This window comes from Lampetra planeri, chromosome 23 (genome assembly GCF_965212315.1).
Source record: "Lampetra planeri chromosome 23, kcLamPlan1.2.h2, whole genome shotgun sequence".
NCBI classification, from domain to species: domain Eukaryota; kingdom Metazoa; phylum Chordata; class Hyperoartia; order Petromyzontiformes; family Petromyzontidae; genus Lampetra; species Lampetra planeri.
In genome coordinates, this window is record NC_136129.1 from 4625063 (window position 1) to 4638391 (window position 13329).

General features: G+C 48.6%; 6 non-coding genes and 3 pseudogenes across 6 annotated transcripts; 5 read left to right on the forward strand and 4 right to left on the reverse strand.

The window, feature by feature from the left end:
• Nucleotides 1-2040: 2040 nt before the first annotated feature.
• Nucleotides 2041-2159, reverse strand: LOC144726584 (5S ribosomal RNA). Its single transcript, XR_013587314.1, has one exon. It is a non-coding gene; the product is annotated as a 5S ribosomal RNA (ribosomal RNA).
• Nucleotides 2160-2837: 678 nt separating this feature from the next.
• On the forward strand, nucleotides 2838-2946 carry LOC144726587 (5S ribosomal RNA; annotated as a pseudogene).
• A 1342-nt stretch (nucleotides 2947-4288) lies between these two features.
• LOC144726595 (5S ribosomal RNA) lies at nucleotides 4289-4407 on the reverse strand. Its single transcript, XR_013587315.1, has one exon. It is a non-coding gene; the product is annotated as a 5S ribosomal RNA (ribosomal RNA).
• Nucleotides 4408-5061: 654 nt separating this feature from the next.
• Nucleotides 5062-5180, forward strand: LOC144726546 (5S ribosomal RNA). The gene has a single exon (XR_013587281.1). It is a non-coding gene; the product is annotated as a 5S ribosomal RNA (ribosomal RNA).
• A 1266-nt stretch (nucleotides 5181-6446) lies between these two features.
• On the reverse strand, nucleotides 6447-6575 carry LOC144726583 (5S ribosomal RNA; annotated as a pseudogene).
• Nucleotides 6576-7232: 657 nt separating this feature from the next.
• Nucleotides 7233-7351, forward strand: LOC144726552 (5S ribosomal RNA). The gene has a single exon (XR_013587287.1). It is a non-coding gene; the product is annotated as a 5S ribosomal RNA (ribosomal RNA).
• A 1268-nt stretch (nucleotides 7352-8619) lies between these two features.
• On the reverse strand, nucleotides 8620-8748 carry LOC144726585 (5S ribosomal RNA; annotated as a pseudogene).
• Nucleotides 8749-9411: 663 nt separating this feature from the next.
• On the forward strand, nucleotides 9412-9530 carry LOC144726553 (5S ribosomal RNA). Its single transcript, XR_013587288.1, has one exon. It is a non-coding gene; the product is annotated as a 5S ribosomal RNA (ribosomal RNA).
• Nucleotides 9531-11801: 2271 nt separating this feature from the next.
• LOC144726554 (5S ribosomal RNA) lies at nucleotides 11802-11920 on the forward strand. Its single transcript, XR_013587289.1, has one exon. It is a non-coding gene; the product is annotated as a 5S ribosomal RNA (ribosomal RNA).
• Nucleotides 11921-13329: the final 1409 nt, after the last annotated feature.

The following is a 13329-nucleotide window of genomic DNA, read 5'->3' on the forward strand; positions in this document are numbered from 1 at the left end:
TCGTCAAGCCTCCTGAGTAATTACTACATATGTACGCGTGTTGAACTTCTTTTGCGCCGTACGTAGTCAACCCGTAGCCTAATCGGACGACTATGGGCCGCGCGTGTTCTTACTGTGCACGTGCAGTGGTTGGCGCACCACGTGACGAGCACGGGGGGACCCGAGTTCGATTCTCGCTTGCAGCCAACATCGGTCCCGAATATCTGAACCGGTGTTGGGCCTCTCCTAGGTCGACTCGGGCGTAAATGATTAGCTGGTGCGGCGTGTGCAACATCAGCACTGCGGAGACGAAGGCGGCTGGGCGTGGTGTTGGCCACCTACCCCTTCGTGTGCTGTCCCGGACTTTAGAGGTGCTCGCTAATTCTTTGGTTCTGTCGGTAAAGTCACGGACTGTTGGGGCACTTTCCCAAACAATCTGTTAAGGGGACATCCATAAAAGACGTCACGCACCTGGGGGGGGGGGGGGTGTCAGACATTTGTGACGATGTGTGACGATGGGGGGGGGGGGGGTTGAGAAATGTGACGTCACATCAAAATGCGCAACTCTAAATAAATATAGACAACACGTTCTACTTAATGAAATAGACTTTTTAATAAATGTTTTCTCCTACAACATCAGAGTGCAGCGCCACATTAAATACGCACTACAATGACAATAGTTTAAAGCGATTTGAAGCATATTTTATTATTTAGGGAGGGGGTGGGCATAGCTTTGTGACGTCATATTTGAGGGGGGTGGTCTGACTTTATGTGACGAAGGGGGGGGGGTAAAAAAAATCGTCCAAAATCGCGTGACGTCATTTATGGACGGCCCCTAAAGACTGTCCATGGGTGGGTGAAAGTCGGGGTGTTGGTGGACAGCGATGAAGGGAATGATCCCTTCCATCTCTGGTGTCCTTTGGGACCAAGGTTCCTAAATCCGGCCCTGGAACCTCTCATCATTGGTATTGGGGTTTCATTTGTTCTCATTGCTGATCGTTGTTTTATACAAATGAAATAGGAAATAATGGGACATTTAAACATTTTGAAATAAAATATTCTTGAAGTCTTTATCGATGGTGAACTTGGTTGATTTTGTCGGAGGGGGGTGAGGATTTTCATGGCTGTCGGTGACCCACGGTTGGAAAACGCGGTTTCAATCGGCCAGAAATTAAAAGTGCTCTCCAATGAAATGCACAAAACAAGCCATCATCAAGCTTTTTCTCGTGACTTAATTGTCATCATCAGTCATGGTCAATCCACTGCTGAATGAAGCCCCCCCCCCCTAAACCATCACCATTTCAGGTGATCCTGCCATCAAATGAGCATTTGCTCTCTTCAAGAGAGAGTGCATTCTGCGCAGAACGTGACTTTTAATTTTACCAGGTAAGGCCCACTGAGCAAAACAGCGCTTCTTTAGAAGCGTCCTGGCCACAAACGAGAGATTCAACAAAGTGGCTGTGGAAGTTGCTTTCAGCCAAATACTCAAAAACAAGTAAAAACACACTTTTAATATTTTAGTCGTGGCTTAATTCTAATTATTTCCAAAAAGTGTTTGAACCAACAAGTTTCTTCATATCTCGGCATTTCCATGCTGCCACCTCTGCCCTCATTAAAAACTGACCCTGTGAATAAAATCAGTAAAGTTTAAGTGTGAATGTAAATTTACATCATTTCTACTTTATTTATTTTATTTTGGAATGCTGTGATGTCTGCCGGCCGAGTCGCCCTTGCAAAAGAGCATCTTAGCTCAAAGGGCTTTACTCGATTGGGAATGAGCTTCTTTAGAAAATTTGGCTGCTCGAAATGTCCACGTGATAATAAGCCACTTCGTTGAGCTATCATTTGTGGCCAGGTCTCTTCTGAAAAAGAGCTATGTAGCTCAGTGGGCCTTACCTGGTTAAAATATAAATGTAGTTTTCCAGTTACCTTCTGATTCTTCAGGCCGAGGTAGCGGTGCCCCCTAGAGACGAGAACCCGCCAGCCCCCTCTGCGTGAGCGACACGCGGGGTAGACAGCGCTCCCCCTGCCGACGGGAAGAGGCAAAAGCCGAGAACTAAAAGCCTACAACACCTGGTATTCCCAGGCGGTCTCCCATCCAAGTACTAACCAGGCTCGACCCTGCTTAGCTTCCGAGATCGGACGAGATCGGGCGTATTCAGGGTGATATGGTCGTAGGCGAGAGCCAAATGAGATTTAGTAAACTTATCTTCAACGTAGTTGTGACCCACCTTTGGACAAAGTAACTAAACTTCTTGTGTGAAGACACTGCCTGCAGTTATCCTCGCATTCACAGTGGAGTTCCACTCAAGACGTCTCGGTGCAAACCCAAGTGGTGGTCTCACCTCTCGAGCAACATCTCAGTTCTGAGCAGCTATCTCAGAGTAAAAGTTGTCACCATATTTACGTATAGTACGTGTGTGTGTGTACTTAAACCAGAGCGTACAGACTTTGTTAATCCGTTGATGGGTGAAGACCTCCACAGACCGTGTCTGTCCTGTCCCGGGGGTTGATTGAGCATACTTCACCACGCTGGTGGACGGTGCGGGTTGGTGGGGAAGTGGTGGGGGTGGAGAGAGGCTGGCCTGGTTCGGATATCACTCGACACCACCGATGTTAGCCGTGCCCGGGATTCTAACTCAGCTCAGCAGCTTCACTGCACCGTGACGCTGAGAGCCACGGCGCCCTAAGGGCTGTGGTCTTGACAGTGGCAGAAGTGAGCTCTGGGCTCGCGATATGAAGTTGGTGGTGAACACGAATTTTGTGGGTAACATTTACTCGTTGTTAAAAATAATCAGCCATATCAGCTGGAAGAGTTCACGTTGGAGATAAGTTTACTAAATCTCCTTTCAGCTTTCGCCTACGACCATATCACCCTGAATACGCCCGATCTCGGAAGCTAAGCAGGGTCGAGCCTGGTTAGTACTTGGATGGGAGACCGCCTGGGAATACCAGGTGTTGTAGGCTTTTAGAAACTTTTTGCGTTTTCGTGTCTCCAGGGGGCGCTATTTAGTCCACGTTTCACACGCACGAAGCCGAACTGGCGTTTCAATGTCTTTCCGGGGCACTGCTACTCGGGGTCAAACTCGTGACTTCTTGGGATTCAGAATTGGAATTCATCAGGTTTTTGTTTGCTTAGAGTTCGATGTTGAATTGCATAACCACGATATACATGACAGTGGCTTGTGAGGAGGCCTTCATCCGGCAAGAGCTGTTAAACAAATGTAACACGCTCACCCAAAGTTGGCAGTGCTCCTCACAGACTTAAATATGCAAGTTCCACTCTGTGCGAGTCGCTCACGCAGAGCGGGGCTGGCGGGTTCTCGTCTCTAGGGGGCACCGCTACCTCGGCTAGAAACTGACAACAGCTTCGTTTTACAGCCTTTGTGCTTCCACTGCTGGATGAAAGCCTGCCCAAACCACGTCGGTTATAGTTTTTGTTGACCGTGTATCGCCACGCTGGTCAGTTTTGGGGTTTACGACGTGACTTTTATTTCTGGCGCACGGATAAAACATTTTACTTAGAGCTGCCTCATTGAACTTCAACAGCCCTCTGTCAATCCACTGCTGGATGAGGGCCTCCACATGCCGAGTGGGTAATGGGGCTTATTTGACCGCGCGTCCACGCTGGTCCCTGGGGGTTCGTGAGGGCGGGGATCTCTGTACATAGAAGTGGGGTGCAACAAGGGGGTGTTGTGCACAGCCCACTGCAGAGGGGATAGTGGGGAATGTGAGTTGGCGTCTTGCACTCATTTACACGACGGGACCTGATGAGAATAACATGTTAAAAACTACGAATTTTGATGACCAATTTTTTTTTACTGGCGTAAGAACAGTTGAACTATTAGTTGCGATTGAGTCACATCCTTTAATCAATAAAAAAAAATGATGGCTACTAAATCATACTAATTTATATTAAAAGTAAAATTATGAAATTCTCTTGGCACAATGGTATTGTAGGAGAATGCTTTCCTGTCAGCACCGGCGATAATGCATTGAGCATCGCGAAATCCACAAAATAAGATTATTTCTTTACACATCCCATCAGCCAGGTGACCTGAAAGTGAATCGTTTCATTGGCAAAGGTTGAACACAGGAACAAACTCTGGGTTGGTTTTGACAATCAGTGTCTCACCAACAGAGTGAGTGATCGCTGGTGAACTACGGGGACGTTCATATGCGAGGTCCCCTCTGTTTGCTGTGGGTCCGAGTGGAGCACAAAACTCTGCAATGCACGACACGGAATGCGACACGCGGGGTAGACAGCGCTCCCCCTGCCGACGGAAAGAGGCAAAAGCCGAGAACTAAAAGCCTACAACACCTGGTATTCCCAGGCGGTCTCCCATCCAAGTACTAACCAGGCTCGACCCTGCTTAGCTTCCGAGATCGGACGAGATCGGGCGTATTCAGGGTGATATGGTCGTAGGCGAGAACTCAGTGACGATTCAGTAAATTCATCTCTAATGTACCGGTACTCATCTTGAAATAAAATTGTTCAACTTCCCCATAGTGTGAAAACACCGCCTGCAGTCATCCTCGCATTCACGGTGGAGTTCAACTCAAGACGTCTCGGTGCAAAGCCAAGTGGTCTCATCTCTGAAGCAGCAGCAGCAGCCTCCCAGTTGAGCATCAATCTCAGAAGAAGAGTTGTGATCATATTTATATAGAGTATTCGTGTGTATTTAAACCATGACGTACAGAATGTGTTTATCCACTGATGGATGAATCCCTGTCCTGGGGGTTGATTGAGCATACTTCACCACGCTGGTGGACGCTGCGGGTTGGTGGGGAAGTGGTGGGGGTGGAGAGAGGCTGACCTGGTTCGGATATCACTCGACACCACCGATGTTAGCCGTGCCCGGGATTCTAACTCAGCTCAGCAGCTTCACTGCACCGTGACGCTGAGAGCCACGGCGCCCTAAGGGCTGTGGTCTTGACAGTGGCAGAAGTGAGCTCTGGGCTCGCGATCTGCAGCTGATGGTGAACACGAGTTTCATGGGAAACGCTCATTCGCTGTGAAAACAGCATCAGAGAAACCTGATAACGTTAGAGATGAATTTAGTGAATCTTCTCTGAGCTTTCGCCTACGACCATATCACCCTGAATACGCCCGATCTCGTCCGATCTCGGAAGCTAAGCAGGGTCGAGCCTGGTTAGTACTTGGATGGGAGACCGCCTGGGAATACCAGGTGTTGTAGGCTTTTTGTTCTCGGCTTTTGCCTCTGCCCGTCGGCAGGGGGAGCGCTGTCTACCCCGCGTGTTGCTCACGCACAGCGGGGCTGGCGGGTTCTCGTCCCTAGGGGGCACCGCTACCTCGGCCTCAAGAATCAGAAGGTAACTGGAAAACTATATTTATATTTTTACCAGGTAAGGCCCACTGAGCTACATAGCTCTTTTTCAGAAGTGACCTTGCCACAAATAATAGCTCAGCGAAGTGGCTCATCATCGTGTGGACATTGATTGCAGCCAAAAATTCTAAAGAAGCTAATTTCCCATCGAGTTAAAGCCCTTTGAGCTAAGATGCTCTTTTGCAAGGGCATCTCGGCCGGCAGACATCACATCATTCCAGAATTTAAAAAATAAAGTAGAAATGATGTAAAATTACATTCACACTTCAACTTTAATTATTTTATTCACAGAGACACTTTTAATGATGACAGAGGTGGTATCATGGAGATATTTTTTCTACCTATGTAGTGACATAAGGAGGGTGGGGCTGCTGGGGGCTCTGGGTTCCCGGGCGGGTCCAGACGCTTAAGCCTCTGGGCGCCAGGCGTTGGGTTCCCAGGCGCTTAAGCCTTTTGGCGCCGCCAACGGGGGGGGGGGGCTGTGTGTGCTCTGTGGGATGTCTGGTGGCGCACACGGCCCCACCCCTCGTTGGACTAGGCATAAAAAGGGGAGCTCCCTAGACGATCGGGGCCAGTTGTAACTCAAGACCCAAGACCCACGACCAGCCATCTGAAGACCCTGGGATGTTGTGAGAGCGAGTGGTGGGACTCTGGAACTCCCGACTCTACGACCTTGGGAGGGCGAGTTCCAGAGCGTAGCCAGAGTAGAGTATCTAGGCTGTGTACCTAGGCTGTGTACCTAGGCTGTAACAGAGTATCAGGACTGTTGGAGTGTTGTGTTGTAATAAAGAAGTTACCTCTACAAGTGTCTCCGGAACCGTTACACCTACATGACTTTACCAATAGAACCAAAGAGTATAAAGAAACTAGGTTGTTCCCAACACTTTGCGGCAGCTACCTTAAATGCTTTGATCCAAATTGACACTGATACTATACGGCTGAAAGAGGGCAAACTAAAATATTTAATTCCTAGACTTGGAAATAAGTTGAATTAAACCACGACTAAAATATGAAAAGTGTGTGTTTACTTGTTTTTGAGTATTTGGCTGCTAGAAACTTCCACAGCCACTTTGTTGAGCTATCCCCCCTTGAGACACGAAAACGCAAAAACTTTCAAAAAGCCTACAACACCTGGTATTCCCAGGCAGTCTCCCATCCAAGTACTAACCAGGCTCGACCCTGCTTAGCTTCCGAGATCGGACGAGATCGGACGAGATCAGGCGTATTCAGGGTGATATGGTCGTAGGCGAAAGCTCAATGAAGATTCAGTGAATTCATCTCTAATGTACCGGTATTCATCTTGGAATAAAATTGTTCAACTTCTCCATAGTGTGAAGACTCCGCCTGCAGTCATCCTCGCATTCACGGTGGAGTTCAACTCAAGACGTCTCGGTGCAAAGCCAAGTGGTCTCATCTCTGGAGCAGCAGCAGCAGCAGCCTCCCAGTTGAGCATCTATCTCAGAAGAAGAGTTGTGATCATACTTATATACAGTATTCGTGTGTATTTAAACCATGACGTACAGAATGTGTTCATCCACTGATGGATGAATCCCTGTCCTGGGGGTTGATTGAGCATACTTCACCACGCTGGTGGACGCTGCGGGTTGGTGGGGAAGTGGTGGGGGTGGAGAGAGGCTGACCTGGTTCGCATATCACTCGACACCACCGATGTTAGCCGTGCCCGGGATTCTAACTCAGCTCAGCAGCTTCACTGCACCGTGACGCTGAGAGCCACGGCGCCCTAAGGGCTGTGGTCTTGACAGTGGCAGAAGTGAGCTCTGGGCTCGCGATCTGCAGCTGATGGTGAACACGAGTTTCATGGGAAACGCTCATTCGCTGTGAAAACAGCATCAGAGAAACCTGATAACGTTAGAGATGAATTTAGTGAATCTTCTCTGAGCTTTCGCCTACGACCATATCACCCTGAATACGCCCGATCTCGTCCGATCTCGGAAGCTAAGCAGGGTCGAGCCTGGTTAGTACTTGGATGGGAGACCGCCTGGGAATACCAGGTGTTGTAGGCTTTTTGTTCTCGGCTTTTGCCTCTGCCCGTCGGCAGGGAGAGCGCTGTCTACCCCGCGTGTTGCTCACGCACAGCGGGGCTGGCGGGTTCTCGTCCCTAGGGGGCACCGCTACCTCGGCCTCAAGAATCAGAAGGTAACTGGAAAACTATATTTATATTTTTACCAGGGAAGGCCCACTGAGCTACATAGCTCTTTTTCAGAAGTGACCTTGCCACAAATAATAGCTCAGCGAAGTGGCTCATCATCGTGTGGACATTGATTGCAGCCAAAAATTCTAAAGAAGCTAATTTCCCATCGAGTTAAAGCCCTTTGAGCTAAGATGCTCTTTTGCAAGGGCATCTCGGCCGGCAGACATCACAGCATTCCAGAATTTAAAAAAATAAAGTAGAAATGATGTAAAATTACATTCACACTTCAACTTTAGTTATTTTATTCACAGAGACACTTTTAATGATGACAGAGGTGGTATCATGGAGATATTTTTTCTACCTATGTAGTGACATAAGAAGGGAGGGGCTGCTGGGGGCTCTGGGTTCCCGGGCGGGTCCAGACGCTTAAGCCTCTGGGCGCCAGGCGTTGGGTTCCCAGGCGCTTAAGCCTTTTGGCGCCGCCAACGGGGGGGGGGGGGCTGTGTGTGCTCTGTGGGATGTCTGGTGGCGCACACGGCCCCACCCCTCGTTGGACTAGGCATAAAAAGGGGAGCTCCCTAGACGATCGGGGCCAGTTGTAACTCAAGACCCAAGACCCACGACCAGCCATCTGAAGACCCTGGGATGTTGTGAGAGCGAGTGGTGGGACTCTGGAACTCCCGACTCTACGACCTTGGGAGGGCGAGTTCCAGAGCGTAGCCAGAGTAGAGTATCTAGGCTGTGTACCTAGGCTGTGTACCTAGGCTGTAACAGAGTATCAGGACTGTTGGAGTGTTGTGTTGTAATAAAGAAGTTACCTCTACAAGTGTCTCCGGAACCGTTACACCTACATGACTTTACCAATAGAACCAAAGAGTATAAAGAAACTAGGTTGTTCCCAACACTTTGCGGCAGCTACCTTAAATGCTTTGATCCAAATTGACACTGATACTATACGGCTGAAAGAGGGCAAACTAAAATATTTAATTCCTAGACTTGGAAATAAGTTGAATTAAACCACGACTAAAATATGAAAAGTGTGTGTTTACTTGTTTTTGAGTATTTGGCTGCTAGAAACTTCCACAGCCACTTTGTTGAGCTATCCCCCCTTGAGACACGAAAACGCAAAAACTTTCAAAAAGCCTACAACACCTGGTATTCCCAGGCAGTCTCCCATCCAAGTACTAACCAGGCTCGACCCTGCTTAGCTTCCGAGATCGGACGAGATCGGACGAGATCAGGCGTATTCAGGGTGATATGGTCGTAGGCGAAAGCTCAATGAAGATTCAGTGAATTCATCTCTAATGTACCGGTATTCATCTTGGAATAAAATTGTTCAACTTCTCCATAGTGTGAAGACTCCGCCTGCAGTCATCCTCGCATTCACGGTGGAGTTCAACTCAAGACGTCTCGGTGCAAAGCCAAGTGGTCTCATCTCTGGAGCAGCAGCAGCAGCCTCCCAGTTGAGCATCTATCTCAGAAGAAGAGTTGTGATCATACTTATATACAGTATTCGTGTGTATTTAAACCATGACGTACAGAATGTGTTCATCCACTGATGGATGAATCCCTGTCCTGGGGGTTGATTGAGCATACTTCACCACGCTGGTGGACGCTGCGGGTTGGTGGGGAAGTGGTGGGGGTGGAGAGAGGCTGACCTGGTTCGCATATCACTCGACACCACCGATGTTAGCCGTGCCCGGGATTCTAACTCAGCTCAGCAGCTTCACTGCACCGTGACGCTGAGAGCCACGGCGCCCTAAGGGCTGTGGTCTTGACAGTGGCAGAAGTGAGCTCTGGGCTCGCGATATGAAGTTGGTGGTGAACACGAATTTTGTGGGTAACATTGACTCGCTGTGAAAATGTCATCAGCCATATCAGCCGGAAGAGTCAATGTTGGAGATAAGTTTACTAAATCTCCTTTCAGCTTTCGCCTACGACCATATCACCCTGAATACGCCCGATCTCGTCCGATCTCGGAAGCTAAGCAGGGTCGAGCCTGGTTAGTACTTGGATGGGAGACCGCCTGGGAATACCAGGTGTTGTAGGCTTTTAGTTCTCGGCTTTTGCCTCTTCCCGTCGGCAGGGGGAGCGCTGTCTACCCCGCGTGTCGCTCACGCACAGCGGGGCTGGCGGGTTCTCGTCCCTAGGGGGCACCGCTACCTCGGCCTCAAGAATCAGAAGGTAACTGGAAAACTATATTTATATTTTTACCAGGTAAGGCCCACTGAGCTACATAGCTCTTTTTCAGAAGTGACCTTGCCACAAATAATAGCTCAGCGAAGTGGCTCATCATCGTGTGGACATTGATTGCAGCCAAAAATTCTAAAGAAGCTAATTTCCCATCGAGTTAAAGCCCTTTGAGCTAAGATGCTCTTTTGCAAGGGCATCTCGGCCGGCAGACATCACAGCATTCCAGAATTTAAAAAAATAAAGTAGAAATGATGTAAAATTACATTCACACTTCAACTTTAGTTATTTTATTCACAGAGACACTTTTAATGATGACAGAGGTGGTATCATGGAGATATTTTTTCTACCTATGTAGTGACATAAGAAGGGAGGGGCTGCTGGGGGCTCTGGATTCCCGGGCGGGTCCAGACGCTTAAGCCTCTGGGCGCCAGGCGTTGGGTTCCCAGGCGCTTAAGCCTTTTGGCGCCGCCAACGGGGGGGGGGGCTGTGTGTGCTCTGTGGGATGTCTGGTGGCGCACACGGCCCCACCCCTCGTTGGACTAGGCATAAAAAGGGGAGCTCCCTAGACGATCGGGGCCAGTTGTAACTCAAGACCCAAGACCCACGACCAGCCATCTGAAGACCCTGGGATGTTGTGAGAGCGAGTGGTGGGACTCTGGAACTCCCGACTCTACGACCTTGGGAGGGCGAGTTCCAGAGCGTAGCCAGAGTAGAGTATCTAGGCTGTGTACCTAGGCTGTGTACCTAGGCTGTAACAGAGTATCAGGACTGTTGGAGTGTTGTGTTGTAATAAAGAAGTTACCTCTACAAGTGTCTCCGGAACCGTTACACCTACATGACTTTACCAATAGAACCAAAGAGTATAAAGAAACTAGGTTGTTCCCAACACTTTGCGGCAGCTACCTTAAATGCTTTGATCCAAATTGACACTGATACTATACGGCTGAAAGAGGGCAAACTAAAATATTGAATTCCTAGACTTGGAAATAAGTTGAATTAAACCACGACTAAAATATGAAAAGTGTGTGTTTACTTGTTTTTGAGTATTTGGCTGCTAGAAACTTCCACAGCCACTTTGTTGAGCTATCCCCCCTTGAGACACGAAAACGCAAAAACTTTCAAAAAGCCTACAACACCTGGTATTCCCACGCAGTCTCCCATCCAAGTACTAACCAGTCTCGACCCTGCTTAGCTTCCGAGATCGGACGAGATCGGACGAGATCGGACGAGATCGGACGAGATCGGACGAGATCGGACGAGATCGGACGAGATCGGACGAGATCGGACGAGATCGGACGAGATCGGACGAGATCGGACGAGATCGGACGAGATCGGACGAGATCGGACGAGATCGGACGAGATCGGACGAGATCGGACGAGATCGGACGAGATCGGACGAGATCGGACGAGATCGGACGAGATCGGACGAGATCAGGCGTATTCAGGGTGATATGGTCGTAGGCGAAAGCTCAATGAAGATTCAGTGAATTCATCTCTAATGTACCGGTATTCATCTTGGAATAAAATTGTTCAACTTCTCCATAGTGTGAAGACTCCGCCTGCAGTCATCCTCGCATTCACGGTGGAGTTCAACTCAAGACGTCTCGGTGCAAAGCCAAGTGGTCTCATCTCTGGAGCAGCAGCAGCAGCAGCCTCCCAGTTGAGCATCTATCTCAGGAGAAGAGTTGTGATCATACTTATATACAGTATTCGTGTGTATTTAAACCATGACGTACAGAATGTGTTCATCCACTGATGGATGAATCCCTGTCCTGGGGGTTGATTGAGCATACTTCACCACGCTGGTGGACGGTGCGGGTTGGTGGGGAAGTGGTGGGGGTGGAGAGAGGCTGACCTGGTTCGGATATCACTCGACACCACCGATGTTAGCCGTGCCCGGGATTCTAACTCAGCTCAGCAGCTTCACTGCACCGTGACGCTGAGAGCCACGGCGCCCTAAGGGCTGTGGTCTTGACAGTGGCAGAAGTGAGCTCTGGGCTCGCGATCTGTAGCTGGTGGTGAACACGAGTTTTGTGGGTAACATTGACTCGCTGTGAAAATGTCATCAGCCATATCAGCCGGAAGAGTCAATGTTGGAGATAAGTTTACTAAATCTCCTTTCAGCTATCGCCTACGACCATATCACCCTGAATACGCCCGATCTCGTCCGATCTCGGAAGCTAAGCAGGGTCGAGCCTGGTTAGTACTTGGATGGGAGACCGCCTGGGAATACCAGGTGTTGTAGGCTTTTTGTTCTCGGCTTTTGCCTCTTCCCGTCGGCAGGGGGAGCGCTGTCTACCCCGCGTGTCGCTCACGCACAGCGGGGCTGGCGGGTTCTCGTCTCTAGGGGGCACCGCGACCTCTGCCTGAAGCTGACAACAGCTGAATTTGACAGCCCTGATCGTGTAGAAGACTTTGAAGCGTATTTCCAGTTAGTCATTATCTGGGGAAAAGTCGTGAGTGAAGTTTGGGGTGTGGGGCACGGGGGGAAATGGCCCCCAAACTAGTTACATGAATTGATTTATTTTCAGTAGTTTACAATTAAGCACCCGCGATTCCGAAGGTAAGGGACAAAGCGAACCCCAACCCCCCAAATATCGAAGTCAATCTCCTCCTTTTGGACAAAGCCCTGAGCAACGATTGACTGGCAATGAGGGCAGATCGGGGGATCAAGGAAGAGAGAGCAGTGGGGAGTTTTGAGTGCAAAGTTTCTGGAGCGTGTGTTATCTGCTGTATGGTTCATCAACACAGAGATCTTTGCTGAACACCGCATGAGCTGAACCCTTTCACATTGCATGGACGTGATGGATGGCGATGGTTGATAATTCACTGTGTCACAATAATGTTTTTTTGTTCCTGGGTAGTAAGTGTAATTTCCTAATTGCTTATTCCTCAAACGTATATAAAATGGCTATTTTTAAATCCTTTATATTAAGTTCGCTTGCTTGCTTGCTTGCGTGCTTGCTTGCTTGCTTACGACCGTGCAAATCTTTCGGTCGTTTTTTAGCCCACTTCCCGTGATCCAATCGAGCTGACATATTCCACACAGACTCGTTGTGCGAGGCAATTAATGTTCGTGAAAAAAAATTCCCAAAATGTTACACTTTTTAGGCAAAAAATTTTTTTTTACATATATTCAAATAGAACTCATTCATGGCTTTGGCTGAACGTCACAGTGTAAGAGCCCAGAGCGTAACCCCTCCACAGGCCGTGGCGGAGTAGCACAGATGGTAGCGCCCTTGCTTCCCATGCCAAAGGTTGCGGGATCGATACCCGCGTCCTCCACAGGCGAATATATTTTATAATTATTTATATTAAGTTCGCTTGCTTGCTTAAGACCGTGCAAACCTTTCGGTCGTTTTTTAACCCACTTCCCGTGATCCAATCGAGCTGACATTTTCCACACAGACTCGTTGTGCGTGACAATTAATGTTCGTGAAAATGTTTTTCCAAAAATTTACACTTTTTAGGACAAAAATATTATATTTAATTACCAATTGCTTAATGGTGCAATGCAATCATCTGACCCATAGGTGGCAGCCATCTCAAGCCAGAGGACGAGAGGACTCAAGCCGCCACGCATATAAAGGATTTATAGTGAAAAACTTTGTTTTTACTGGTTATACTTATTTTTATTTAAAGCTTTCGTGACTGCAG